The sequence below is a fragment of the Apostichopus japonicus genome, chromosome 11 (genome assembly GCF_037975245.1).
Source record: "Apostichopus japonicus isolate 1M-3 chromosome 11, ASM3797524v1, whole genome shotgun sequence".
Taxonomy (NCBI): domain Eukaryota; kingdom Metazoa; phylum Echinodermata; class Holothuroidea; order Aspidochirotida; family Stichopodidae; genus Apostichopus; species Apostichopus japonicus.
The window spans coordinates 27,344,531-27,372,460 of NC_092571.1; the positions used below are offsets into that span (position 1 = coordinate 27,344,531).

The 27,930-nt window shown below is 37.3% G+C and overlaps 1 protein-coding gene and 2 long non-coding RNA genes across 6 annotated transcripts in view; 2 read left to right on the forward strand and 1 right to left on the reverse strand.

Annotated features, from left to right (window-relative positions):
• LOC139975557 (uncharacterized) overlaps positions 1-27,930 on the forward strand; it is a 466,508-nt gene that overhangs the window by 264,975 nt on the left and 173,603 nt on the right. The window contains exons 1-3 of one of the 3 annotated variants that reach the window (XR_011795778.1): positions 8,511-8,715; positions 9,082-9,280; positions 9,722-9,777. This is a non-coding gene — a long non-coding RNA (uncharacterized lncRNA). Of the gene's footprint in view, positions 1-8,510; positions 8,716-9,081; positions 9,281-9,721; positions 9,778-27,930 lie in introns of those variants that run through there. The other 2 variants (XR_011795776.1, XR_011795777.1) reach the window with 2 other exon arrangements.
• Positions 1-27,930, reverse strand: part of LOC139975537 (uncharacterized) — a 93,158-nt gene that overhangs the window by 56,552 nt on the left and 8,676 nt on the right. The window lies entirely within an intron of this gene.
• LOC139975559 (uncharacterized) lies at positions 16,134-27,898 on the forward strand. 2 transcript variants are annotated; one of them, XR_011795781.1, is made up of 4 exons: positions 16,134-17,802; positions 18,923-19,032; positions 19,864-20,000; positions 21,265-27,898. It is a non-coding gene; the product is annotated as an uncharacterized lncRNA (long non-coding RNA). The 2 variants fall into 2 exon arrangements; XR_011795780.1 differs by having other exon boundaries at positions 19,864-19,979.

The following is a 27,930-nucleotide window of genomic DNA, read 5'->3' on the forward strand; positions in this document are numbered from 1 at the left end:
AAAAAATCTCATTCTTGTGAATAAAATCTATCATAGCATCCTCTTTGAGGAATATTCAAAACATTGTTACATCACTTCTACATCTTGAAGTATGTATATCAACTCATACCTATACATAACCCATCTGTAAAATTATACCACACTTTTTATGTAATGCATATAGTAGAACTACTTTTACACTTATGCATCCAAAACTGCCATTGCAAAAGTTTTGTTACTGACAATAGGTTTTTTGTAATACTGAGCAAAGGTTCTTTCCGAGGCCCACCTTACTGTACGTAAAATATCTTCTACAGGCAGATTTCTTGAATCTGCAGCGGAGGTAGAGGCTGCCCTGGTACTATGGGCCGCATATTGAACTACATCAACCCCAGCCTCCTCCAAAACAAGTTTAATCCATCGTGATAAAGTATTTCTCGTTACTGGTTTATGTGGTGGAACATAACTAATGAAAAGTTGCGATTCTGCTCCTCTTAATGAGGATGTGACGTTAATATAATGCTGAAGTACATGATGAACATCAAGATTCATGTCAGCCTGGTATGATGCCAACACAACTCTTAATGGATTGGAACCAGGCCGTGACTGCTTTAATTTAATAGGTAAGAAGAAAACAGCTTCCTTCCCATCCAAATGAAGATTATTGACATCTAATAATTGCAGAGTTTGTAGTCTCTGAGCAGATAACAAAGCAACAAGCATTACTAACTTATGGGTTAATTGCTTTAAAGTCAATGATAATGTAGGATGAAGAGACCGGAGATAGTTCAACACAATAGACACGTCCCACATTGTCGTGTATCTGGGGGATGGGGTTCTCAATTCGAGAATTCCTTTGAGAAAACGGCCTGATGAGAGGATGTGAGCCAATAGTATTTCTTTGTTCATGATCCTATAATGCAGAAAGCGATGACCGTGCAGTGTTAATGGTACTATAACTAAGGCCAGCATTGTAAAGACTCGTTAGAAAGTCAAGCACCTGATTTACAGAGGGATGAAGTGAATCAATTTGTTCCCTTGAACAGAACTTAAACCACCTATCTTGATAAGTGCTGTACTGTTTTTGAGTGGATACCCTCCAGGATGCCATTAGGATTCTGGAAATTTCTTCTGGAATGTCAAGGTTTCGGAAGCGTTGCCAGACAACAGGCATGCAACCAACTGAATGTTGTGATGAAGGGGGTGCAGTTTGCTTCTGTCTTCGGATAGAAGTAAGACTTCTTTCCCCAACGGTAAATACCTTGGAATAGCTATGGTCATGTGTAACAGTTTTGTGTACCAGTTCTGAGTTGGCCATAAAGGTACCACAATTACTCCTCTTGCCTGGTCCCTTTGTATTTTTTGCAGTACTCTGGCAATTAGGCTAAAGGGGGGAAAAGCATAAAAGATGTACTTATGCCAATTAAAAGAGAATGCATCAATGAATAAGGCATCTGGGTCTGGTCGCCATGAAACAAAGGGAGCGAGTTGTTTATTTGTACGAGATGCAAATAAATCAATATCAAAGTTCCCCCACAGGGAAGAAATTGCATGAAATATTTCTGGATTTAGCATCCATTCTGTGTTACTCTTAAATGTACTGGACAGCATGTCAGCATGGACATTAAGCTTGCCCGGCAAGTAACAACAAGACAACCACACTTTGTTTGATGCAGACCATTCCCATATAGCTTTTGCTATTTTGTTACATTGTGACGAATGAGTACCTCCCATAGCCTTAATGTATGCAACAGCTGTCGAGCTGTCAGATAAAATTCTTATATGCGTATGATCGCCCTTTAAGCATAACGTTTTTAGGGCAAAATAGATAGCAAGGAGTTCAAGCACATTTATGTGATATGTTTTCTCAACGGTATTCCACTTTCCTTGTGACCGTGTAGAGAGGGTCGGGCAAAAAGCACCCCATCCTACCAGAGAAGCATCAGTTTCTAGTACAATATCTGGGTTAGGCTCTAAGATATGCATGCATGCAAGCGGAAGGGACTCTAACCACCATTTCAGCTCTGTATAGTCCCCCTCGGTCAATTCTATTTCTGTATCAAAATTTCCCTTGTATTTTTTCAACAGAGAAATCTTAAGTTTTTCCATATCCCTGTAATGAAGGGGTCCATATTTAACTCCTGGGAAACGAGAGACAAGGATACCAATGATATGTGCCAAGTCCCTGATAGTCTTTTTGTGTTTGCCCTTACATTTTTGTATCTCATTTAAGGCAGATTCTATCCTTTTGGGTTTTGGCCGAACAGTCATATGTTGGGAATCAAGCACAAATCCAAGGAAAGATAGCTTAGTACTTGGTTCTAGTACTGATTTTTCGGGATGAATAATGAAGCCTAATTTCTGAAAAAAATTGTACAGCTGTATGCACTGCAGAAACACATGCACTTTTGGTATTAGCCTGGATATAAATATCATCAATGTAGCTCAGGCAAGAAATACCCAATTCCTGAGCTCAGCCAGAATAGGTTTGAGTAGTTAAGTAAAAATGCGAGGTGCTGAGGCCAACCCATTTGGTAGGCAAGTATACTGATAAAGTTTGTCTTTGAACGCAAGTCTCAAAAATTTTCGACTTGAAGAACTAATAGGTACTGAATAATAGGCGTCTTTCAGGTCAATTGAAGCCATGAAACACTGCGGCTCTACTAGCCGTAATGCAGCCTGCAAAGTATCCATTTAAAAATGGTAATATTTGACACTTTCATTTAGGTTCTTTAAATTCAATATCATTCTGAGAGAACCATCTGGCTTAGGCCTGAGAAACACTGATGAAATAAATTCCCCTTGGGAATGGGATGTTTCTTCCAAAACATTCTTTTCCCGAAGTTTAGATATTTCATTACCTAAAAGAAGCTCTTCGATTGAATTAGAGCATATATATTTTGTTTTGGATCTACTATACTGAATTGGCTTTTCTTCATCAAATTCGATGTCATAGCCATGAACACAACTTAGTATAACCGAGTCAGTTGTGATTTCTTGCCAGTGCTGTAGAAAATGTTTCAAACGGCCGCCAATGGGTAATTGCTTTGTTTTACAAGGCTGTAAAGAATGTACACTAACAGAATTGACACATACCTTACCTCTTGTTAATTCCTCATGCTTTTCTGAGGATTTCCCGGCAGTTGATTTGTGTACTGCCGGTGACGCTGGCCTAAAAAAGGCTGGTAGCGTCTGTTGCCTCCTCTGTATGGGCCACGATAATTGATTTTACCTCTAAAACCTCCACCTCTAGCTCTCCCTCTAGTGGGAGTTAAGCAACACTTGCTCATTTGATTTGCATCGGTTATGTCACGCACTTGCTGCGATATGTCATCCCCAAATAACAGAGTAGACATAGGCACTGAGTTTGAACAAAGATTTTTATACTCTGCCTTAAGTTCCGGCTTGAAAAGATCACGCCGAAAATGGTTCAAGTCTATGTTAGATGAACCAAGAAAGGCCAAGGCATCTGTCAACTTCAACAGGACATTCTCCTTATCCTGACCAGCCTTGCCAGTCAATACATCATTAATTAGATAATTCAGAGCAATCATTAACGTTCCCCTGACTGTATCTTTTGTAATCTCAAATCTTTGGTTCTAGCTTGCAGCTGAATATTGTCCCAGATCAATTTGTTGACCTGAGATGTCTGCAATAGTTCCATATTGCTTGGATGTTGATATTTTTCCATCTTTTCTTTCAGTTTTTGTGGTGCCAATTTTTTGGAACAAATATTTTTGACCAAATTTGCAACCTTTTCTAGTACCGCAGTACCGACTTTATTGCCCAAATCAAGGCTAGAAACAATGTTACTAAAAGCAGTTTGTTCCTCCGTAGAGATTTTTACAGTTTTCTTTTCAAGTTCTGAAGAACTTTCAAGAAGAGAGATGAGATCATCATTCTCATTAGCAGTATCATCTGGTGAGTTCAATAAGTCTAGAAGCTCATCATCATAGTCCAAAGATATCCCCTCCTAATTGTGAGGGGGAAGAGAACAAGCCTCAGAAAGAGGTCGATTTTCAGCAGAGGTTGCTACCTCATTTTTAGCTTTCTCTTCATTGCCAGGAATAACTTTCTGGCACAACAATTTAATCTGTGCATGCATTTGAGCAAGCATATCTTTTACATCGCTTTGGGCGATTTGTGTACCAGAACTTCCTTCTCCCGAAGGCGAAGGTAAGTCAGGTCCTGCCTGGAACTCTAAGTCCATCACAGTCAAAAATTAAACCCCGAAGCAAAATGCCAATTGGGTAGTTATAACGTAATTAGCAATTACGGCTAATATTAATTTAAGCAGAACGCAGATAGACAGCAAAATACTGCTACTGCAAAGCTTAAACAAGTTAAAGCATAACGCCAGCAAAATGCTGCTCATGCAACATGTGTGCCGCCTGTAAGTGTAACGTATGCCTACAACAATAATGCAGGTTCTAAAGGCTAGTATTATTATTTAGCCATGTATCGTACAGCGACTCTCAAGTGCTCGCAACAACACCAGAACAAACCAACTTACGTGCTAGAGGCTTCGTTTGCAAGTGACAAGAAATTGAAATGACCCGACAGCATGTTTAAATGCTGTGCGAATTTTTTGTTACGTAATTGAACACAAGCTTGTTAAAGAGCAAGACAAAAGGTGGCAGGCACAACACTATCTGAAGCACATAGTTCAAGCGCGACGGTTTTGTTAACAAAACCCTCAACGTTAAACCATGCAAAGGAGAGAGAGCCGCAAAATACGTCTACTCTCTCCAAATCCAATCACACACTGAAGCTAATCCTCAATTATACAATCTCAAGTAGTTCCGTGGTGAAGTGTAATGGGGAAGTAGAATCACAGGACACGTGTGCATATACTTACATACTATGAGCTCTCCTATGTATAGGCCAAATTGTATTACTTCACAAATTTCTCTCAATTGTTTGAAAGATATGTACTCAAGTCATATAATTCATGAAATAGTATTTTCTTATGAACCCTCACCATTCACATTCTCTTCTTTCTTGGTATAAACAGAATGAGGAGATCAATAGGAGGACGCTCGTGTTTCTTCTGTTGTTTGAAAGTTATTTACTAAAGTCATATAATCAGTGGCGTAGCCAGGAATTTTTCAGTAGGGACAGGGCGCGGGGGGCTTGACCATTTCCTGGGAGGGCGTCTTGTTACCATCTAAGCGCCATTATGGGTTGGCGCGCAGCGTAGCAAAAATTTTTAGCTAAAAGGCCTCCCAGATCGTCGGAAATGACACTTCCCAGGCCTTGTAAGCAGGGGGGTCAATCCGATTTGAAACTTGGGGGGACGTAATCGATTCGAGTATTCCGTAAGCGGAGCGCCACCATCGGTTGGCGCGCAGCGTAGCAAGAAAATTTCATATTTTAATACCTGCCAGATCGCTGGAGATGGCACTTGCCAGGCTGGATAGCAGCCATCGATGGCTAGTTGCGTGATTTCGGGAGAAAATTACAAATTCGTCATTCAGGAAATCTGCAATAAAGTTCATGCGGCCTTAATTTTTACGGAATATGCTCCCTATTTCCCCAATATTAGGGAACGGGCACCGTCTTTGAAACACCATCTACAACTAAACAACAAATATGTACAGGCTTTGGCTCTAGCTATGAAGTGCCATGACTTCTTGAACTAGTTGTAGGCTCCTGCTGCACCATTATCCGCACACAGCTCGTGGTTTCAATCGCAAATTTCGCTCGTCGCGACACACAGACAAAGTTGCAGGTCATACCGATGTGAAAACTCTCGGTCACGTTTCATAGAACTGAACTTCTAATATTCGATGATATGAAGTCTGAGATGTGTAAGCCCTAACCAAATAGAGCCACGACACTAAAATATGTTTGTGTGTGTGTGTGGGGGGGGGACATTTGATAGTGTGTCCCCCACCCATCGAAATGTGGGGGACGTGTCCCAAGTTCCTCCCCCCCCCCTCCCAGGATTGACGCCCATGCTTGTAAGTTGCTCTAAAGTTTCCTCAACATCCCTCTGAAACATTATTAGGGTGAAAGACTGATTCTCAGCGATAGTATTGTCTCCTTTCTTGAAAATTTGGCGGTTTTAAGAACATCAGCGTACGTCCCAGAAGTGAAAACCCGGCATATGCAATATGTCACGTCCGGTTTTTCAGCAACTGTATAGCCTACTGCCGGTCCGCGGTCGAAGGGTCGTTCATGAGTGGTCATCATGGAGATTCCAGACCATTCAGACCAACGATATATTTTTCGCACATGTAATTTTTTATCGACACCCAAAATCCCAGTGGGGGCGACGGGGGGGGGGCGACAAGCTTGTGACTTGTGGATGAATGGAATGATTCGGTGTTCCTTTCTTAAAAGGAAGTGTTAATGGTTCCAAGAATTATTTGAGAAAGAGCGATTTAATTTGAAGTTTCTGTGTTAATATATATTTTTATATTGTCGTTGATGGGGACTTAATGTCTCTCGTGGTCCGTTTTACCCAAAAAAGCAATGACAACGAGAAGAAAAGAAGTCATATACCCATGACGAGAGTCGAACTCGCGCCTCGCCACAAGCGACGTATCCTAACCAATTAGACCACATGGGCTACTTGTGAATCAGTGAAGATTTTAGGAATATTATACACTTAAATAAGGCATCTATTTTACATTTTTTTGACAGAAAACGTTGTTTAAATGCTTTCTTGACCTTCAACTTTTCAGAAATCGAAATCTTTCATCACAAACGATTGTTTAATTCGAAGATTTCCTTCATGTTTTAAGAGAAATATTTGTACTGATTGAACCAAGCTATATCTAGGAGTTGACCTTTTCTCTTTTCTTTTCCATGCTTCAGTAGACAGCTGTACTCCTTATTTATGTACTTAGACGGACGTTAGTGACAACCAGCTACTATATACAATTGTATACAAGCTTAACCCCCGATAAAGACGCACACACCATATCCGACATTGCCGCGTGAAATGGTAGTTAGCTGACCTACAAACAGAATGTGGATATCAATGGGACACTTGTGCATATACTTTCATTCGATGAGCTCTCCTATGTATAGGCCAAATTTGATTACTTCACAAATTTCTCTCAATTGTTTGAAAGATATGTACTCAAGTCATATAATTCATGAAATAGTATTTTCTTATGAACCCTCACCATTCACATTCTCTTCCTCCTTGGTATAAACAGAATGAGGAGATCAATAGGGGGACGCTCGTGTTTCTTCTGTTGTTTGAAAGTTATTTACTAAAGTCATATAATTCATGAAATGATATTTCTTACAAAGTTTCTTTAAATTCTTTTTTTTTCTCAATTACTTGGTAATTGTACAGCTATTATAAGTCAATGCCAATATTGGTTCAGTTTTTGAGAAATAATAGTTAAAAATCTGAATCTCGAAGGTTAAATGACTGAGCTAGATACTTCCTTTTTACACAAAATATAGACTGTTTGGTACGATAATGTGAAATTGTAAATATTTAAGGACAGAAATTGTTGATAGATCTTATAAGCAGTTGGCAAGGCCTCATCTTAAGAATGATATTCAGGCTTGCAGTCTTTACTTTTATTAAGACAAGGAACTATTGGAAGAAAGTTCAAAGACGAATGGGTCGTACTTATAGTTCTATTCAATCACTGACGGGTGTTTCCAATCATGATAGGCATGGCATTCTCAATCTCATCACCCTGGGAATGAGAAGGTTGCGAGGGGAATTAATTCAAGTGGACAAGATTGTCCAAAGTTTTGAATACTTGGCTTTTAGTGACTTTTTCGTTGTCAAAGGGTAGGAATACCAGAGGTCATTGTCTTAAGTTGTAGTAGATTAAATGTCGGGAAGAACTCTTCTCAGAGACTTGTGGATGAATGGAATGATTCGGTGTTCCTTTCTTAAAAGGAAGTGTTAATGGTTCCAAGAATTATTTGAGAAAGAGCGATTTAATTTGAAGTTTCTGTGTTAATATATATTTTTATATTGTCGTTGATGGGGACTTAATGTCTCTCGTGGTCCGTTTTACCCAAAAAAGCAATGACAACGATATAGGGAAAGAAAGAAAAGAAGTCATATACCCATGACGAGAGTCGAACTCGCGCCTCGCCGCAAGCGACGTATCCTAACCAATTAGACCACATGGGCTACTTGTGAATCAGTGATGATTTTAGGAATATTATACACTTAAATAAGACATCTATTTCACAATTGTTTGTCAGAAAATGTTGTTTAAATGCTTTCTTGACCATCAACTTTTCAGAAATCGAAATCTTTCATCACAAATGATTGTTTAATTAGAAGATTTCCTTCATGTTTTTAGAGAAATATTTGTACTGATTGAAGCAAAAATGCCAAATTTTTCATTTTAAGTGCTAGAAGTCCCAATTTTGGATCAAAGTAGTTGCTATGGTGTTTAAAAATGGTTTTCAAGCAAACGTCAGAAAATTTCAAGCTTGGGTGATTTTTACGCATAAATTAGTATTACAGCCTTAAAGTACCACAAAGAGCATGTGCGTTTCCATACATTAGGCTAGAATAGCCTTCTGAGCATTTCGAACCAGTTTTCCTCCCCAACAAATATTGGGTCATTAAGCCTTGACCTACCAAAGCTTCCGTAGTATGATTCCTGCCTTGAATCTGCTAAGTAGGTGCCAAATGCACGAAATTCAAAATCCTTCAGAATCAGACCAAAATGCCTGCAGTGTGTTTGACGTGAACGACTAAGTTCAGTGAAATTTGACATCTGTGGGCACCTAAAGTACATGGTAATCATACTTTGGGTTATTTTTGCTAAAGTTGGAAGTACCTGGTGTTTAACTAAGGACAAAAACTCAGTTTCAATGCATGAAATACCCCTAATGTTGTTAGCTTAGGCCTAGGCCTCAGGTTCATAATGGCGCTACGTTAGTATCCTAGACCAAGTCTACACCAGCTGTAGCACAATGTTGTATGAGGTCTGTATCCTAAGTGGAGTGGCTGCTGAGGGCTAATACCTTGCACAGAGAATGTTTTGAGTCTTATTTAGCAAATAATCCACAAAGGTATGCATTTTCTGCTTCTGCCAATGTGCATCAAGGTGTTTTTGAGCCTACTCACTCCTCATTAGTTTTCTGTTGTTTTGTCAATTTCAGAGAAAGTTGATGTGCTAAGTCCTCAGCATGCACAGCGATATACTTTGAATGGGTGTGGTATCAATGGACTCAACTGATTAGATGAGGTAACAACAAATCCCAAACAACTCTGACAGCAGAAAGAGATATCCTGATGCTTCCATGGGAGATCTACTGTAGTAACTATAGGAACCAGTGCTTGCCACCAATAGAGAATAAGGTAATTTGACGTTGTTGTTCTCTGCCGAGCAACAAATTTGAATGTTTTATCATGAAATATGCCCCCCCCCCTATCCACCTCTCTTCTCTTATAACTGTCTTTAATACATTGTAACAACCTATGAACAAACCTTTAAATGGACTGGATATGCTATTGAGGTGAACAGTGTATCTAGATAGCATTCCAGTAAGCTTTCCTTTTGACTACTGTAATACTGTTACAGCGAGGCTGTTGTTTACAAATCCCGATGATCCAGTTTTGGCAAAGAACACCTTCAATTCTCTTCTTTTATTCTTAGTAACTTAACAGTTGCACTGGAGTGACATGCAATATCAGTTTAACATGTGCCAAACAGTTCAGGAATACATTGGGGTATGTCCTGTGGGTCAGTTTGTGAGGAATCTGCTGAGCTAAACAAAAGTAGTTTTCATCACTTTTCAGAGCCAGAGACGAAAAAGCCCTCACCGCTAAACCTTCTATGGATGATGTTTCTGCAGGTAGGGCAAGCCAGACCAAGTGGACTGTGATCAGGGATACCAATCATACCTGCAAGAATCATAGATGCACCCAAATTGGTCAAGCTTATCAAAATTGGTGACTGGAAGTGTTGTTGCAGACATAAAGTTGCCATGAAGAAATTTTGAAATGTTTTTCTGTCATAACACAGTCAACAGGAGTATCTATCATAACACGTAATGAAACTACTAAATACTATCTGATGAGTATTAAATAGGATGGAATGGAATGTATGATGCATTTTCAGGATTATTTTGAGCTCTCATCCTCCTTGATTATCTGAGCCATGTATTCAAAATTTGAGTGTTCAAGAAAAATTGCTTACCTATTCCACAAACTTAGATATGTATACTACAACATTAGACTGATAGCATGTTGAAAACTGACACTTTTTAGGCCATGTCCCCTCCATCATTGAATTGCCCATATATAGATATGTATAGATATATATATCTATATATATATCTATATATATATATATATATACATACATACATATATATATATATATATATATATATATATATATATATATATATATATATTTATACATATATATTACCACATGTATCAACATTACATGATCATGTTTGCAATAATGCCAGAAATTGTATTAATTTGTTTCTTTTTTATCAATCCTCAAGTCATTATTCTATTCTCTTAATGTGTCATTTCTCTTGCTGCTAGCGTCGACAGTGCGTGGTGATTCGCAATTGCATAGTTTCAACAAATGAGACCAACGAAAAGGAAATTAATTGGTTGTCGTCTTGTGCGCCTAACTCCCATTCTGTGCGTTGAAGTCAGTGTTAATTGGCTCTGGGTTTTACAATAGGTTATATAAAATGAAGGAAATACCATGTAGTTAAATTACGCCTGTTGGGGTAGCACACCCACCCCCTGTGTCCTCCACTCCGCTAACCAGGCGTGGTGGTGTGCTAACAAACAGACTATTGTTCCAAAGTTCCCAGACCTCTGTACATGTAAATACAAATGCCGCAATGGAGGGACGGATATATTCAGACTATTTCCACCAATGTGTATCACGTTACATGATACAACAGAATGCCGTCTGTCATTAACTGTTTTTGAATTATCACGGTAATTTGATGATAAAATACTAAATACTGTATTTAACACAATAATAAAAAAAAAATAATAATGAATCAAAACCAAAACGTAATATATGAATATAAGTTTATAACATAAAGAATAATCATTTAACAATATCATACTGTTCATATTCTTGTAAAGGTTCGCAGGGAGACAGATAACCACCACTGTCATAAGTAAATAAAGATGAATTGATGTTCGTATAGTTATCTGTGGGTAGATTTAATGCATTACTATTATCAATCTGAGATTCAATCGGTGGGACTATGTCATCATTCATGGATGTATTTCTATCATTAGCATTATTCGTACTAGGGTTCTCTCCGGCGGAAACATTTAAGCGATATTTACATACTATAATTACAATGAGACATATTAAACAGAAGCTGATGACCACGACAACTAATAAAACAGCTATTACTCGACCTGGATTATTGGTTGCACTGATTTGGATCGTCGTTGTGATATTTCTATTTCTGTAGTTACCAACACATAGTATATTCACTGGGCAGACGTCCCTTCCGGTATCCGTAACATACAGTTGAATGTATGTATCGCCTTAACTAATATAATATTTCCAATGACTAGGGATGTTAGTCCAGGTTAGGTTAACTTCACTCACATTACTGGCACAAATAAAAATATGATTCTTCACATTACTGCAAATGATATCTGATGGAGCCACCGCAACAGAGAACAATTGGAGAAGTAGTATAGGTCTTAAGGAGCATGATCCTTGATAACTTTGATTATAAGGAGCTGGTAATTGTTGAGAGACATTATTGTTAAATGATGAGTTGAAGTACGATGAGAATGATAGAGTCTTGGAGGAATGCGGGTGAGAGGATGTTGTCTTGGTTGAGATGCTAGTGACATCTGTGGTTTTAATTCCCTGTATGATATGGTTTGACATAGTCACGTGTGGAATTCCTTCCTCTGAAGTACAGTTCATTTCGACAAGGTCAATCTGATCCTCGAAAGTATATGAGCCGATTTCAATGGAAGATTTACAAATAGGTTTACTGCTTATTAATGTGTAGACATTGCTAATCACAGCATATTTCTCATTACCAACTTCACCACATCTATATGTTCCTTTATATTCTTCAGTTGCATGTTTTAATGTCCGTAGTGAGACCAATCTTATGTTAAATGGATTGTTAGCACTCTGTTCACAAATAAATTCAACTGTTTCATTCTTCAGAACGTTGATAGGGTCAGGAATAGGAGCAAATTTTGTAGTCATACGCCGAGGAAAGGAAGGTTCCAAACATGTTGTTATAACCGCACACGATAAAAGTGTCGATAAAATATTCTCAAGTCTCATTGAATCCATATTGGTCTTCAGCCGTGTGATGATACTTACAATTAAGGCTATGTACCTAAACTAGAAAGGACAAAAATAATAAGAGCTTTTTAATGTCTCAAATTGAATAGATATCTTCAATGTATGTATGTATGTACGTGTGTATGCGTGTATGTATGTATGTATGTTATGCATTATTCGCATATCGATGGAATTTAAATATGCAGGAGTAGGAGAAGCCGGTTGAAAGTTGTGTTAGGGGTGGGACAAAAGTCGATTTGAGTTGTAGAAGTTCCCTTGGCACTATTTCAGTTTTGCACAAGCTGCGATGACCTAGACGATAAATTGGGAATTTCAACTTTTCCTATCCACATCTCGAATATACCTGTTCTTGGAATTAATTTATCTTGTCCTTTTTCCCTGAGTAACTGCCTCCTCTTGAAGTAGCACTTCTCCTACCAACAATTAGTATTATCTCAGACAAGATTAGAAGTATATCATCTCAAACTTCGATTGGCATTATTTTTTTGCATAAAATTTAATAATTTTTGTAAAAGACGAAAGTTCTACGAACATTTAAAATTCTCGAATAATCGCCCCAAACTACTATTTGCTATTTCAGTTCCACTTTTTTCAACTGATGATATTTTTTAACTCTAATTTTGGACATTTATCTCAATATTTCTACTACTTCGTTCGGAATTTCTATTTGTAGAAATTAAGGTATTTCATTCACAAACTGTCGACGTATTACTCATATTTTACATTTTTTATTAAACATCCAACTTTCTTTCAAATGCTTCACTATTCAATGTAAAAACTGAGAATGTTTACTTCCTCAAAGTCTTGAAATGTTTCTTATGATTACAATTGGATTATTGCAATTAGTTACTTGTTTTTGTATGCCGTAATTTCGACTGTTTAATTTTTCGATATTTTGAGCAAAAAAATGGTGAATGATGCTATATGCTGATATTAGAATGCAATGTGCCTCTTGTTCTGTTCTTATAAAATTGGGAAGAATGGGAAATGTCGAGAAAGCAACTCCTGCCTTTACTCTGATCAGTGCTAGCTCCCCTGCACCTAGTCCCTAAGCCTATACTATGTGATGCTATACTATCTGATGTGGCGTAGTGCTACATTATTGCTTCAAAGTGAAGCTAGCTTATAAGGCTTTTACAAAATTTCAACGAATAACTGATGCCCGTAAAACTAGATTCCTTAATACTTTCCTCATAGCTTGTTTAACAGTTATAGTAACATTAAGTGGACTTACCGACGTAACAAATCTCAATCGAACTTCCCGCTATTGAGGATTCAATTCACAAAAAATCCTTCAGAAATTAAACAGTATAGCTTATAGAATTATTCCAATTTATACATTATGAAAACTAGAATGAACTACAAACTTCAGCGCTTTGATCCGTGCCTGCGTTATACGTCTCTGAAAACATGGAAATTACAACCGAGACAATTGAAAGAAAAATAAGTACTGTACCCTGGTACCAGCGTTTGAAGATAGACTTCTTTTGGAGATACTTTTACACAAACCGAAAGAACCTGTAAAACGCACTTATTTTTGAATTGCAATTTAATTTATTATTTGCTTATCGACAAACATCTATAAATATCGACAAACCTATTTTAATAAGCATGACAAAAATCAGCATAAATCAGCATATAATCACTGTACTAACCATTCATTTCCTCAAAGGCCTCCGTGAAAACCTTGAACATGATGCATACAGTAACTGCACAGTTCAGCAGTGTTGGAAAACCTTGTTCAATTTCCCGTGAACACACTGCCGATTACCCGCCGGTGTTCGCCTGCCTAGCACGCGTAACGTGCGAGCATAAAGGCGTGGTGTCCAGGGGCCCGTCTTAGGGCTATGGTGGGGTCATGGGGTAGGACCCCTCGTGGGGATCCTGGGGGGCGAAAGCCCCCGAAAATTGTTGTCATTTTTTTGCGATGTCTGGCGATGAAAAAATTCGCAGTTGAGGATGCAAAATACTGACAACTTTTTTTATTTAAATTGTCACGAAACTGATGAAAATTTTAAAATGACAAGTTAAAGTAGCTATATTATGTTATAAAATGAAAAGAGATTTAATGAGTCTTTCAATCTTTAAAAAGTGCAACTTACAAAACTTCCGATATTATGAAACAAACAACGTTCAGCAAAGCCCCGTTTCTAGACTGCCTAACAATGAATAGCGTGCACTATGCGTACATTTTTACAACTGCATTGTTTAACATGTACATGTGCTTCGAATTTGCCCAGGTACCTTCCCAACAACTGTGAGCTCATCCCCTGTGTAACACCTGTTTGTTAACATTTTTTGGCACGTTGCCAGGGAACCTTTTAGTTACATGAGATCCGTAACCGCGAGGTGGTTAGGCTATTTGCTTTACACTTAACTATGGTAGGATATTATTTTTTCAGGTTTTTTTTTCGCTATACGGTCAAGTGAATACGTTGTACATTGAGTATAAACTCAATAAATTATAACTTCTACATTATGATCGACAGTTCGTAAGTTAAGGTTTGAGTGTTTGCGACCAAATCTGACTAGGAATTTGTATCGCACAAATCGGCACAATGTGCGATGCTGATTTGGAAACGTCTCGCAAGTTTGTCGTTTTGGATCGCATTTTGCGATGCGATACCGGAAAAATCGAAAACTGCTTATATGGTGTTGGCATCGATATGTTGAACGCGCGCAAAGCGCGCGAAAAAATTGGCGTTTTTTTCGGGCAAGTCATTACAGCCCCCAAATCCAATTGGGCTCCTACGCCTTTGACTACACACATAGACAGTTTTTGAGGCTGTTCATCGTGGAACATGCATTTCAATGCTCACTGATATGATGTTATATCTGCTCTTTGCTTTACAAATTCGAAAAGGCGTGTAGCGAGTAATTGCCGAGGGAGGGGCGAAGCCTGTAGGCAAACTATCTAAGCGAAGCGCCACCATGCGTTGGCGCGAAGCGTACAAGAAAAATTTTGGCCAAAAATGCCTCCCAGATCGCTGGAAATGACACTTCACAGGCCTTGTAAGTTGCATCTAAGCATTGTCTATTTTGAAATTACTAGCGATGTCATAAAGTAAATTTGCTCGGGGGGGGGGGGCGGTCGCCCCCTTCCCGAAATGCGTCATGTACTCCGACGACTCGGTCGAGTTCAAGACCAGCCACAGTTGGTTCCATATAGCACAATTGTACAATTGTTTAAGGCGTCCATACACACACACGCGTTATGATAGACCATATGTAGTATTTATATAGATACATTAGTGAGAGAGGAAAAATGGAAACGTCAAAAATGGAGTTGTCGGTGTAAGGGATAGGGTGAGGCGCACACCCCCTCCGTAATTCTTGATCTGTCACTGGCTACCCTGTGTATATTATAGGGATCAGCGCTTTAATTATGACTGTTCCTCTTTCTCTTCCCGAGGTCTTGGCTATCTTCTACTCCCTCCTTTTTTCCTTTTTCTCTCTTTTTTCTTTTTCTTTTCCCTTCCTTCCTCTCCTCCTTTTCTTTTTTCCCCCTCCTTTTCCCTTTTTTCTTCTCTTTTTTTCTCTCCTATTTTCCTTACCCGGGGGGGCGCGCCCCCAACGCCCCCCCTGGATACGCACCTGATAACAATTACAATGATAATGATAATCAACATCAAACATATTGCTGGACTGGTTGCAACGAACGAATATGTGACTAACGTATTGTGCTGTTGTTAAGATGGCTATGTATCCATAGTAACCAACACATTGAATATAAACGTTGAATAGGCGGTATCCGTAATATTAAGTTTAATTTAGTTGTTGCGTGTGTTAATATCATATTTGTAGTAATTATTTATTTACTTCCATATCACTTTACTTCACTTAATACATTACTGCATCACTTCAGTATTTTATCTGAACTTGATTCTGGATGGAGTCAATGTAACAGAGAATAAAGGTAGAAGTATAATAGGCTTTCTTATATCAAATGATCTCGGAACAGACGGTGTGTCAGAGACGAAGATAAAAAAGAATAAATAGGGTCTGCCATACAAATAAACCCTATCATGTGTGGCTTATAATAACAAATATTGTAAGTCTTTAGCTGTCATGACTAGATAAAGGTTATTTGATGCATTTCGTTTGAATCCTCACGTACAGTAGCTGATTATATTAATTACATTGTTTATCACTTGTTATGTTTAGAAATGTTAGTTTCTTCTTAAGCGTCGGTTAAATTTCCAGGCTTTCCTGACATGTTAAAGGAAGATGAAAAATCGAATAGAGAGCAAATAGAGAGCTTGATGTCAGTGAATCTTTCTCTGAAGTTATGGTTTTTCTAATTCAATGCATCATAGGCTTAGTGAAATATGAGTTATCCAATGCAATATATATTTTAGTAGCGTTTGATCTCAAAATGTTTCAACTTCAATCTTAGCCTCGCTCCAAATGCAGAGTTGACAATAATGTATACATTATTGACTTGATATGACATTTCCTTCAGTTCAAACTTCCTGCACAAAATGTCAGTCTTTCGTTTTAATGTTTTTTTTTTTACAATTTGTCACGACTTGAGCAAACACTTCAAAGTATGGTCTAGGCAAGAGTTGAACTATAGAGAGCAAATAGAAAGCTTGATTTCAGTGAATATTTCTCCATAGTTAAGATTTGTTTAATTCAATGCATTATAGATTAAGTGAAAATATTAATTATCGAACGCGATGTATATTTTAGAAGCGTTTGATCTCAAAAGCTTTCTTTTACAATCTTGGCCTTGCTCTAAATGCAGAGTTGACAATAATGTATACATTATTAACTTATACGTGACATGACAGGGACTTATATATAACATGACATTTCTTACAGTTCAAACTTCCTGATCAAAATGTCTTTCAGTTTTAATGTTTATTTTACAATTTGTCACTTCAAACACTTCGAAAAATGGTCTGGGAAAGAGTTGTACTTGCATTGCTCAATTAGTTTCAGGAAATGCTTTTCACGATAAAATAATCGAAACTGAACATTGACATACTTTAAACGAGTTCTCTATCCGCAGAAAGCCTGCGTGTAATGAGAATATATAGGTTGCTCTGTGATTTACTTTCCTTTAAAAGATGACTTCAGACAAACAGTTAGACATGACACACTCTTAAAACGTTGGGCAAAAATTTGTTGGGTAGAGATGTTTTAAGAAAATGTTGGTTAATTCTTTAACCATTATGGGTAAAATGGTGTTGGAAACATTTATCCAACGTTTATCCTGTACATAAACGAGTCCATTTGCCCAACGTCTGGGCAATGTTCCCGCCAAAATATTGTCGTACAATTCGCACTGCAATGTGATCATTGCTTACGTACATCCGTATACTAACTACGCTGGAGTACCAGCGAAGGCATGTTGCGCGCTGCGACGTGATAACAGCACACTTTTACTAGATACGGTACATACGATCGAATTGCAATAGAATGTTCTTGAGTATATTCATGAGTATATTTTGAATTATGTCTTTCTCGTCGCCGGTTGATGATGGTGATGTGTTGACACTTTAACGAAGTTGAGGTGTAGAAGACTTGAAGGAATCATTTGAAGGTATAGTATAATGTATTTAACCCCCCCCCCCCCCCCAAACGGATTGGCTTGTATTACTTGGCCTAGCCTAACGTTAGGCTGTGTCTGTCTACAGACTTGGCAATTTCCAAACGTTAGGTCAACAGTATATATTGTGTTCGTAGCCCAGACTACCCCGTGCGTAGGCTAGGCCTAACTCTGCTGCACAAGATGGAGCGCGCTTTGCGTGTACGTTAGGCTACGGAGGTAAAAAGTTATGCTTGTGTTTGGCGTGGGATAAGTAATGTTGATGAAACTTGACCAGTCCTAGTCTCACATTTGTCAGTTTTCTGAACAAAGTTAAGAAAACTATTAAGATGTCACTAAGGATAGGCCTAACTTAGTCCACTTCATACTAGCTTGCAGAAAATTGTTTTGGAAAACTTAGTTTGAGTGTCATATATTACTTACTATTACAAATATAGTTGTGTCATATATTACAAATATAACTTAAATAAATGCTAGTATTGCCTGGGCCATATTGATCACATTTGTATAAATTAAATAGTTTCTCGTCCTAACTGTTCAGAAAAAGTGAGGGTGCAGGCAATTAACCTACAGAGAGTGCGACCAGAAGGGGAATTTCTGTGGTAAAAATTTGGGTAAATTGGTTGTTCAAATTTGAAAAATAAAAAAGGGAAGGGAAATTGACCCAGTGGGCAAAAGGATGCAGGCAGGACAAGAAACTACTTATTTATACCTCGCCTTAGTATTACGAATTTTGATTTTTATTGGGGCTCACAATATTCATAAATTTATGATTTAAGTGTAAATCGTACGTCTGCAAAATTTTCACAAAATGGTACAGTAAGCGTATCTGTAGTCCCGAGACTATGTGATAAGAAAGACAAGATTTTGACATGTAAAAATATGTCTCCTCATTCTATCATTTTCTTTTTCAGGTATAAATGAATTGAGTGATACAACTTAAAGGGGCCTATGCTAAGGCTAGGCGTATGCCAAAAAAAATCACTACTTGATGAAGGTGCAACAATTTTTTTTAATGAATTCTCCCCTCCCTTATTGCTTTTTGGCACTGTTTTGATTTTGAAACTTTATGCTATTTTCTTTAAATGCTAGTTTTTTGTTGTTGTTATTTCAGAGAATGAGATAGACAATGCTGCATTGTCCTTGTTGGATGAAGGTACTATAAAGGAGCTCATACCAAAGATTGGCACCATGATGACAGTTTTGAAGGGTTGGTGACAGAAGGTACTTTAAAGAAACTAAATGGGATATACATTTTCAAGTGTCTCAGGGTTGTAGATGGCAACATTAGGACTTCTTTCTTTCACTTGAAACATGCCCATGGCATTAATGCTCAACATAGGTCAAATATTATTTGTAGTCAGGAAAACTGTAAATTAAAATTTGGAACATGCTATGGTTACAAAAGGCATCTGCTCACAAAACATAGTTTGCCATCTGAACTAACAGTAAATGAAAACAATGTTCAAAATGAACTTGAACAATTGGAAGAAACTGAGAGTGGTGATGATGCATATTCATGCGGTGACATAGAAGATAGAGATCTTGAAATTGACCAAAGTAATGACCCTGCTGCAATTTTCATTGAGAGATTGAAAGCCTCAAATATACCATCATCACTTGTACAGACCATTATTTGTGACACAAAAGTATTGATAGGCAATTTTGTTGATGATGTGGAGAAACATATATCAGACATTTTATAGTGATGAATGTTCTTACCTAAAAAAAGAGAGTAAATAACCCATTTTATGTGCCAAGGAATTACAAAATTCTAGGTTTTATATTTAAATTTGGCCTCATACCCATTACAGGTACTGTGCTCCAATTTATGTACATGCAATGCTCTTTTGAGAAATGTTACATGTTCTTACGTAAAACACACCAACTGGAACAGGCAAAAGGCGATAAGTAACAGGGAAACTTATTTTAGCACTCCAAAACTGGATGAAAAGCTGTGGATGGCATTATTAAACCTTTGTTGAGAAAAATTACTCCATAAAACTTAAGTACCCACCCACAAACACTGGTAATGTGATATGCTCTAATTCACAGATCAAAAGAAGAACCTTGCATTCTTCATGCTACCAATAATACTACAAGGTGTGAAGGGTAAAAGGGGCCATAGCTCGGCACAGCAATTCATGAAAAGCTTCATCACTGTTCAGCCGGTAAGAAGTTTATTCAAAAAGGTAAAATTTGTTGGAATCATGCATAAATTAATGGATTTTGTGATCTTAATTTGGAATTGCTTCATGATCTGATTCCCATTGCAAATTAGGTATATATAATTTGACAGAGATCATGTAGTCAACTAGTAATAAACTTTATGTTATTTGTGTTTCACTTTCATGACCAACTTTTAAGAAACTTCTTTCACTTTCATGACCAACTTTTAAGAAACTTCTCCAGTTAGATGGTCTAAAAATTGTACACATCATCCTTTTTTGAGAGGGGAATAAACAGACAACAATTAATCATAGTTTCTCAACCCTGGGGTCATTGAGAACTATTTTCCTGGGTGTGGGGGGGGGGGTCTGTGAGGGCAGATTGGTTAGCCAGGGTTGCCAGCCATCCTGGAAAATGGGAGCAGAACCTTGAAAATTAGTTTCCCTTTTTCCAGTCAGGGAAATGTAGGGAATTTGAGAAAAATGCTTCAAAAATCAGGGAAAAGCTAGGGAATTTGATTGGCCCAAGAGAGCAGTCAGTCTCATATATTGGCTGTCCAAACAGTGCGAAGACATATCACACTAGAAATAGGTTGAACTAATCATCAGGGAATATTGAAAATTCATCAGGGAACTTTGTTGTCATGAAATGCTGGGAAACCTTCCCCTCCCACCCCCACCAAAAATTTATCATGTCCCACGCTCACCTACTGTATATAAGCTACATAATGGGGAAAAAACGAGTGGTCAGAGCCAGCCAGGAGGCGGGGGCTCAATTTCCAATCCCAGCCGTGTCTGACCAAAACTGTTAGGCATGTTGATGTCTCGCTTGACCTTCACTGCAGAGTCTAAGTATTTGGTTGAGGAAAAACTAGTAAGATTACTGTAATGTATGAATGTTCAAAGTTGCTACATGAAATTAATACTAAAATGGCATCATGACCAAAAGTTTATTCTGAATCTGTTTAAAGTTGCAAGGTCACTTATTTTATGAATGTGAATTTATGGCTATTATGAGAGAAAATATCTCATGCTTCATGTGACGGAAATTCCACGTTCACATAATTTGTCTTCTCTGGAATCTGGTCAGAGATGATGTTAGCTGTGTGTGCTCAGCAGTTACATTCTTTCTTGTCCTGTCTAACTAAGGCTAGTACTACTTAGTAAAAAGGTGTCACGGTCATATTCTGCATTGCATTTTCTTTGATTTGAAATGTCCCTGTCACAGATAGGAATAAATTACAGTCACAATCAAAAATAAATGGTATCTCTTCTTTCATACCTGTAGGAGGATGTTGACATAGAAGAATACGCAAAGGACTATCGATGTGGACATGACGCCACAGCCCTTGAAGTGCAGAGGCACCCACCTAACACCATCCCAGGCCTATGTTATTCTCGAGAGACATGCTCTGCCACAACCATCCCTACTGACAGAAATAGGTGTTTGCTTTAAAGGGTGTGAAGACTCGCGCAAAGAAAAACGTCTAATGCCGGTAATCTGACCTAGTTTCGAATGAGGTGTAACAGAAGTGTTAGGCACCACCATCGATCCCAGAAAATACACACAAAGTTTGCTACCGTCGCTAATTAGACACTAGTATACAGTCAGTACATACAGCTGCGGTCATTACCCACAGCAGTGTATAATCGATACAGCGATGGACATCTCAGGTCCAGCTAAAGATAAAAACGTATCACGTTTTATTACTGTACTGCCTGCATTATGTAGCGACACAAACAAAACGTCACTTGCAAGCAACAGAAAGTTAACTTTTTCAGATGGTTGCACACGGTTTGGGGCGAGTCTTCAATGCATAAGGCTGTGTATATTTTCGATAGTGAATTCCAGCGACATTGCAAGCTGACATGGAAGTTTCTTCAAACCTTCATATACGAATTCTTGGACGCAAACATTTCAAGCAGCATCAGAGATCTTATGGTATTTATTTCTTCCAAGCAATGACTTTTCAGTGTACTGGATAGTTTAATCTGTTTGTTACAGTTTTTCTTCAAACAAAAAGTTATGACTTACTTCTTGGATCCGAACCTTGCTGCTTTTACTCATTTCATTGGTTCAATAATTAAGTTGGTTTTTGTAACTTAAAATTCTTTTACTTCTTTGCATGTTATCATTTTTCATAAACATGCACTGACTGTATATGTCTTTATGTGAAACTTTACTTAAATATGACTTGAAATGTTTGTATACGTTTGCTTATAAAATTCATCTTATCATTTTTTTCGATAACATGTACACATTGATGTTGTTTGATCCTACTTATGACAGAGTTGAGGGTCTTTTTTAAGACAAATGTACAGATCTGACTATTCTTGAGAAGGGAAGCAGGCAATCAAAAATTTACACTTTAACTACTAGGGCTAGATTTCAAACAGTTTTGTGATTGTCATGCTTTTTCATGCTGTATGCAATGTTTAACATTAAAATAAGTTTTATAAAGAGAACTGGTTAGGGATTCATATTTGATATGTGTGAAAATTCCTAGGTGCCTGTGAAATATACAATATTTGATATGTTTACTATGTGCATTGGCTTGAAGAACTAGGTAAACCTGCACCATCATTGACCTTTCCTTTTATTTTCTGTAAATTTCATATCATTATACTTACAAATTGTGCTCAAATTCCAACAATTGAGACATTAAAGACATATGAGAGGTTTGTATGTGTGATACCATGTGTGTTCCATTCAAGTCAGTTTGCATTGTATAGGTAATATGTTTAAAAATGAAGAATATGTGTAGCTGCACAAGACTGCTTATGTTGGAATTTAGCCATTGATATATCATAAATAGTCCTCCTTTAAACATTGAGCCATATTTGTTTTCCACTACTAGTTATATCTACATAATTATCATGATATAATTATGAGGACTTGCCATTTCCTGTTGAACTTCTTGCTTCTGTGCTCAAATTTCTTAGCACGTAATGGAGTGTCTAGTGAAAACAATCACCTATAACTGCAAAAAAGGCTCAGCTGTAAACAACACTTGTTACAAATTGGTCAGTGGGCAAGAACCAAACAACGTTGTGCATGTTAAGGATAATTTTATCCATGAAGAGAATAGATTGTAGTTTAATGATCAACTTGTATGTCAATATTCATGTTCCAAGTCCTAAAGCAAATTTGCAAAGCATACATTGATACATTTTCATGATGAACATATTGACACAATATGATATAAAGTAAGTTAATAGATTACTGCAACCAACAATACCATGTTGCTAAATTCTGCGAAACCATTTTATGTGTTGTTAGTTCTAGTGAAGCTTTTTGAAGCTGTTTTCATAAATAAAATGAGAATTTAATACTATTTTATGTGTTAATATTTTTAAACCCTAGTGTACATTTCATTTCATTCATTCATCGACCAATATTGGGTAACAAATTGCCCAATTTAACTGTATCAATCAACCAACATTGGGTAAAATCACTCAAATATAATTAGATTCATTAACCAATATTGGGTATCAAATTACCCAACTAATTGTAACAATCAACCAACATTGAGTAAAAACAATCCAATACAATTTCATTCATTAACCAATCTTGGGCAAAAAACTGACCAACTAACTTTATGGATTAACCAATAATGGGTAAAACAATTTACCCAACTACGTGGTAAATGCATTACCCAACTGCTGTTGGGCAAACTTTGCCCATTTTTTGAGCGGTTACATATGTACCCAGTGTTGGTTAAAAGTTGGTCAATATTTCTACCCAACTTTTTAAGAGTGCATGTCATAGGTCATGGGATAGCTACATCTGTGTTGAGAACTTGAGAGTATTCATTATCCAGGGACAATCTCAACACCCGATGCACAAATTTCGTTATTAGCATAATCGGAACAGGGAAGAGTTGAACAAAGAAGAGATTGATGATCACCTTACTTTATACAGTGGATATACTTATTGTTATCATAATCGTAAATTAAAATCATGCGAGAATTGAAAATCAAGTCTTGACTCATGTACTACTGTTAATAAATGCACAAATTATTGGAGATATTATATATAGCGATCATGTTTGTGATGGCGAAAGTAAACTACATTGTACGCCGTGTATAAAAGTATACATACTCTAAGTTATCCACATGTCATCACAACACTCCCATTGTCGAGATTTTCTTTCGATTTAATTTTGCAACAAACGACAGGGTCACTTCACAGTATTACCTGATTAGGTGTTCAACGCTCATTAGTGTGTAAAGCTTATTATCTGATGTTAGCAGGAACTTGCTTTTCCATGACAAAAGAAAAACGACGCTGTGTTAATCTATATCGCACTACATGTACCACGTCATATCAGTGTAAAGTGTATTACATGATTTCCCTTCACGTACTGTGTAACAAAGCCAGAATGTTATTAAATACTATAGATATTGTTCTATTTATGTGTAGTAGCCAAGTCATATATTGCAATTCATTACTATATACTATGTATCATTCGTGGTAGTGTTCCCAACAAATGTGACCTAAGGGAAATAATTCGTTGTCGTCATGTGCGCCGATCAGTCAGTTGTGAGACTGTGGGTCTTACAAAAGGTCATTTAAAATGGAGGGAAAACGTCATGTAGTTGAATCAGCTACACACTGGCTCTCCTCACCGAGCATGATGTCGCTAACAAACGGACTATAGTACCCAGAGTTAATCACAGCAATGGTCACTCCCGCAGTATAAATTGCAGATATGTTAATCTAATACCTTTCAGGGCAACTCGTCCACATATTGAATTTAGGAATGCTACGGCTTCAATTCCCATTTTACTCCTATCTCGGATAAACTTTCCCCTTTTCTAAAATAGGTTACATAAATTTCTTTATTAAAGTATTTAATGCAGAGACACCGACAGACAGTCTTCCCTCGTACACAACAATTGATTAATTTAAGAACCAAACGCTTTGTTAAACATTATGTTATCTCAGTTTAAGGGCGCTCGAATCATCATGATGTATTAATAGGTAATATTATATCGACAGACGTCCGTTCAGCTTCCTTAACACACATACTGCATTGAAGGGACGGATGTATTCAGACTACCACCAAAGTAACATATTCAATAATGTATGATACATAACAATAACTTCAGTGATTGACTGTTTGGGGGTGTAACGGTAACTTGAAAAATAGTAATATGAGTAGAGTACTCATAAAAATTATTTATAAAATAACTGTAGAAAAACTAAATAAAAGATGAAGAAATGTTTTTAAGAGAAAAGGATACTCATTTAACAATATCATACTGTTCATCGTCTTGTAAACGTTCACATGGAGAGAGATAACCACCACTGTCATATGTAAGTGAAGATGAATTTATGTTCACGTATTTCTCCGTGGGAAGAATCTTCGGTAAAACGACTACGGAAGCATCATCCATTTGAGTTGTGTCCTTACTATGTCGAGAGTTTATCACAAAAATGCGACTGAGAAGAAACGCAACAGCAACACAAGCAACAACAATGATGATGATCACCAAGGTCAAATATATTGCTACATTGTTTACTATGACACAATGTGGAAAATATAACACGTGTGCTGTTGATGCAATGACTCTATCTCCATAGTAACCAACGCATTGTATGTCAACTAAGTAGACGTCACTTCCGGTATCCGTTACATTTAGTTCAATGTATGTGTCGCCTTCCTTAATATCATATTTCCAGTGATTAGGGATGTTACTCCAGGTAAGGTTAACTTCACTCACATTACTGGTGCAACGTAATATTGCATTTCTAATATCACTGAAGTCGATAGTTGATGGATTCGCTGTGACAGAAAACAAAGGGAGAAACAGAATAGGTCCGAAGGAGCAAGATCCTTGATAACTCTGATAAGGTGCTGGTAATTGTTGAGAGACATTGCAGACAAAGACACTATTGTTAAATGATGAGTTGAAGTACGATGAGAATGACAGAGTCTTAGAGTGGTGCAGGTAAGAGGATACTGTCCTAGTTGAGATGCTAGTAACGTCATTGATTTCATCTCCATCTCTGATGTAAATTGACATCATCACTGGTGGGTCTCCTTCCTCTGAAGTACAATTCATCTCGATGTCACTTTGTACCGAATCCTCAAATATGAATCGAGATCCATATGATGATGAACAAAGAGGATTAACATCATTAATCGGATGAAAACCCACGATTGTAGCAGATAGTTCCTTTTGATTGCGACATCGAAACAATGTGCCGTTTATTTGACTTGTTAATTTATTTATTGTTAACAAAATAGTTGTTGAATTAATCATGTCCAATTGATAGGTGGTCGAAAATTCATCCAGCAGTTGCGAATTTATAGCTATATTAAAAATATCCTTACTACTGCTTAAAGCCTGTACTTGTAAGATGTTTATATCTTGTTCACAGTAAATTCCTACAGTACTTCCAAAAGGGAAGAACGCATTATAGTTTTCCGTCCTAAAGTTCGCATATTTAATCGTCTCTTCAGAAGCAAGAATAGTAAAGAAAGCAAAGATTGCTATCAATTTAAACGTCGCCTTTGTATTCATTTTAAAGCTGCGAGTTATAGAAACAATATTTGGCTCTGGAAAAAAACTCTCTTATAATATATAGCTTCAATTATTTCAATACAAGTACCCTTTAATAGGGATGAAATGCATACAAGTGAAGGATATACGTTGATTTTCGTTCCTGAACTTGCAGAGAGTATCACATAATTCCATCGATTGTGGTTAGATTTTGGTAAAAGTAGTATCTATCATGTGTCATTTCCTTACATCAACATTTGAACTTGTACTTCAAAAGTTCGAAAATATACTCCAAAGCATTTACTTTTCATTTTCATTATTTATGATATGAAAGAAATGTCCTTTTATATCCGTCCGACATTTCATCTGAGAATTCGATGATCGCAAAATGTAAAAAATTATTTATTTTGTATGAAAGACGTTTGACTTTCTTAGTTGTAAAAACTGACCGTTGATGTCGAATTTGCGAGTGCCATATGTCGTAAGTTTGACATGTTGACTTCTTCTTGAAAAGAAACGGCCGGACTTCTCATGTGACTTCTTCTATTATTTCGGAAGAGAAGGGGAAGAGCTAAATGACAATAATGTTGCTAACGGAACCCTTCTTCCTCTCGTATCGATTTGATTCGCTTAGCATGATTTCGCTAACCCGATATCACAGTCCCGATGGGCATGCTAGTGAAATCTTATGAGAAACGTACCTGCATCATTGAAATCCTTCAGAAATTACCCAGCATAGCGTACTGTTCTAGAAAAATTAATCCATTTTCAAGATGAAAACTATAGTTAAATACAAACTAGAATTAACTCCAATGAAGGTCCTTTGCACCCTCAGGTCCATGCATGCCTTACTTGTATACGTCGTTTGTCCATCAGACACAAATAAGTTGATAGACAACTTCTTCAACATTTTTCTTTCCGATATTTGAATAATAATATAATTGTACTTGCAGGCTTCGGCGTTTCAACTCGTGACTCCATTAGGAAAGAAATGCTCCGTCCAGACACTTTTGTCTGAATACTATAATTGGTTTATCGTAAGGGATATAGATTCATTTGGTTGTTTAACTGAAAGAGAGCGCTCGGGGCGGATCCAGGATTTTGCCATGGGAGGGGCTTATAACATATAACTATAACATTCAAGAAGAAACACAGAGGCACTTTTTGTTTCATGTACTATTTCAGGCTCCTAGCCGTGTAGATAAGTCCGGTTTCCGTGTACACTTTCAGCAAAATTAAAATGACGGTAGTAACTATAAAGCAAAGCGCCACAATTAGTTGGCGCGAGCGCAGGAAATTTTACAATATGGCAACCCAATAGCAGCCAAAATGGCAGCATCGGTGCTTCTGAAGATACCACCAACAGTCATTATTGCAAGGACACTGAGCAACAGAACCCCTTATTTTATTTTAGTGGAGTTTTCGTGTTCACTCACAGCAAAAT